Raw genomic sequence first — 3446 nt, 5'->3', positions numbered from 1 at the left:
CCTGCCCAGCATCCCCTCCGGCCGCCTTGGTTCAGAGTTTGGCTTGCCTCAGGTGGGCTTGCACCTGGTGGTCCTACCCATCATCCCACACCTGCTCTCACAGCAGGAGTCCAGCGCTAGTGAGGGCTGGACTGACTGGCTGCTTTGGGCTGCAAGTTTTGATTTTTTGCCTGTCTAGGTCATGGTTGTGTCCTCTGCCACCCTTTTCCTGGGGCAGGTTTGGCATTTGGCCAGAGTCCTAGGGGCTGAGAGGGAACAAGATACAGCCATCGAAGGACAAGAGGTGGTGAGCGGTGCTGAGCAGGCGTCCATTCTGGACTGAGTCTCAGGCTTTGAAGTCAGTGGTACTTGTTAGACTGAAGGTTTTTTCTTCTTCTTTTTTTGGTACTGGGGTTTGAACCTAGGGCAGCTTATCCCTGAGTTGCTGAAATTACAGGCATGTAATCTGGCACCCCTTTTCATTTTTTTTTTTTTTTAATATTTATTTTTTAGTTGTAGTTAGACACATCTCAGCCCGAGCCCCAGCCCCCACCTTTTCTTTCTTTCTTTTTTTTTTTTTTTTTTTTGGTGGAGCCTCAAACCTTATTTGGTGAGTTTGCTGCTGGGCAGCCTCCTGGGATCCACTCAGGCCCGCCCCATGATGTCACCAGAAAGGAATGTAAATAACTGAGCGGTGTGTCAGGCTGGGTGTTATTTGGGATCCTGAAATCCTTCCTTCAGGAATTTCCTCCATAACTGTGGTGGGGAATGCAGCCCCTTCCCTCTGAGAAATTTCATACTTTACTGTAGGAAATGCACTAATTAGCACCTCGGATTCAATTTGGCAAAAGTCAGTGAAATTTAATCCATATTTGGCCATTCCTCCATGTTGATGTTGATGGGGATGGGTTCCAGACTCCTGAGAATCCCTGGATGTTTAATGTAAAATGATATTGTACTTGTGTGTCACCTGTGCATGTCCTTCCATATACATGATCTTTTTTTTTTTTTTTGAGGAGAAAGGGAGGGAGGGAGGGAGAGAGAGAGAATCTTTTTTGGTAGATGGACACAACACAATGCTTTTATTTTTACGTGGAGCTGATAATCGAACCTGGGTCCCACCTGTGCTAGGCAAGCGCTCTACCGCTGAGCCACAATCCCAGCCCATACGTTATCTTTTTTAAAAATATTTTTGTCGTTGTTGTAGATGGACCCAATATCTTTATTTTTATTTATTTATTCTTATATGGTGCTGAGGATTGACCCAGGGCCTCACGCATGCGAGGCAAGTGCTCTGTTACTGAGCCCCAGTCCTACATTATCTTCTTCATGTTTGATTTTTTAACTCTATGTGTCTGTTGACTGTGGTCTTACTGCCAGTGGGCCAAATACAGTACAGTTATATGCTTTTTTTTCTTCTTCCTGTCAGTTATCTTTGTGCAGACTACAAACTCAGAATGCTGTATGTATTTTTTAAAAACTTTTTGTAGTTATAGATGGATAGAATGCCTTTATTTGGTTATTTTTAGGTGGTGCTAAGGATTGAACCCAGTGCCTCACTCGTGCTAGGCAAGTGCTCTGCCACTGAGCTAAGCCCCAGCTCCCATTGTGTATAGTTTTAAATAGTTGAGGGGGAAAAAAAGTTGGATTTCATGACCTGTAACAATGACAGGAAATTCTCCTTTCGGTGTTCACAATAACACTTGGTGGGAGGCTGGCCTAGCATGCATCAGGCCTGGCTTCCCTCCCCAGCACTGTTGCAGTAAATAAATGGAGTGAATGAAGAAGAGGCTGTGGTCACAGCCGTGCTCCTGTGATGTTTTTGTGGCTTTTGTGCCACCAAATTACATGGTGGCTCTATGTGGAGACTGACTTGCCTGAAAAGCTGAAATGTTCATCACTTGGCCCTTTAAAGAAGGCGGGCCTCTGGGGCTGGGGTTGTGGCTCAGTGGTAGAGCGCTCACCTAGCGCATGGGAGGCCCTGGGTTCGATCCTCAGCACCACATTAAAAATAAATAAATAAAAACAAAGATATTGTGTCCAACTACAAGTAAAAAGAATAAATATTAAAAAGAAAGAAAGAAAGAAAGAGAGCATGCCCGGCCCATAATTCTGGAAGTCCCCTTGCTGGGACACTCTGGCTCTCCACTCTTGTGGCCTCACTATGCCTCAGCCTCTCTGCTGATCAGCTCCAGCTACCTTTGTAGATCCAGCCCAAACTCACCCCAGGGCAGGGGATCCCCGAGTCCTAACAGCCTCACGTGGCCCAGTCTTGTCTGGTAGACCCCCCTCTGCGGACACCCTCCTTCAGTCTGCTGCTTTTCACGCTTGTGGTTGGAGAACATGCTGATGGGGTGGTTCCCTGGCAGGGACTCACCTCACGTGCCCCTTCACTGTGACTTTCCCCTGTTGGCTTCTGTCCTGGTGCACGGAGGAGCACTCTGTTTTCCCCAGTGGCCGCATGTTTCAGATGCGAGCCTCCCTCTGGTTTGTGTCAGGTCCTCACGTAGCTGGATGGAGGCCTGAAGCCCTGATCTTGGGCCTCCTGTGGGAGTTACAGGGAAGGAGGAGCATGTGGGCCGGGTTCTCAAGGAGGGTCTCTCCTGCAGGGCAGTCAGATGTGGGGAGATCACATGACCTTTCAACCTTGAGAGGGGAGGTGGACCTGGATGTCAGCGACTCACAGGATGGAGGTTCAGTGGGTCAGAGGATGTCGGCGTCAGGACTCTTCAGTGACAAACCGAAATCCCATGGGCATAAGGGAGGTCGGGATTGGTCTATGGTAATAGGAGTCCACAGATGGCCAGGGTGCTCCTGGGGGCCCTGTGTTCCGGGGTGCAGGCTGGCTCAGGGGAGCTGGAGGAAGCACGGTGCTGGGTGGAAGGGTTTGGGCTCGGTAGCACCTGCCCAGCATCCCCTCCGGCCGCCTTGGTTCAGAGTTTGGCTTGCCTCAGGTGGGCTTGCACCTGGTGGTCCTACCCATCATCCCACACCTGCTCTCACAGCAGGAGTCCAGCGCTAGTGAGGGCTGGACTGACTGGCTGCTTTGGGCTGCAAGTTTTGATTTTTTGCCTGTCTAGGTCATGGTTGTGTCCTCTGCCACCCTTTTCCTGGGGCAGGTTTGGCATTTGGCCAGAGTCCTAGGGGCTGAGAGGGAACAAGATACAGCCATCGAAGGACAAGAGGTGGTGAGCGGTGCTGAGCAGGCGTCCATTCTGGACTGAGTCTCAGGCTTTGAAGTCAGTGGTACTTGTTAGACTGAAGGTTTTTTCTTCTTCTTTTTTTGGTACTGGGGTTTGAACCTAGGGCAGCTTATCCCTGAGTTGCTGAAATTACAGGCATGTAATCTGGCACCCCTTTTCATTTTTTTTTTTTTTTAATATTTATTTTTTAGTTGTAGTTAGACACATCTCAGCCCGAGCCCCAGCCCCCACCTTTTCTTTCTTTCTTTTTTTTTTTTTTTTTTT

The sequence above is a fragment of the Marmota marmota genome, unplaced genomic scaffold (genome assembly GCF_001458135.2).
Source record: "Marmota marmota marmota unplaced genomic scaffold, marMar, whole genome shotgun sequence".
NCBI classification, from domain to species: Eukaryota; Metazoa; Chordata; class Mammalia; order Rodentia; family Sciuridae; genus Marmota; species Marmota marmota.
Note: the sequence above shows the minus strand (reverse complement) of the source record.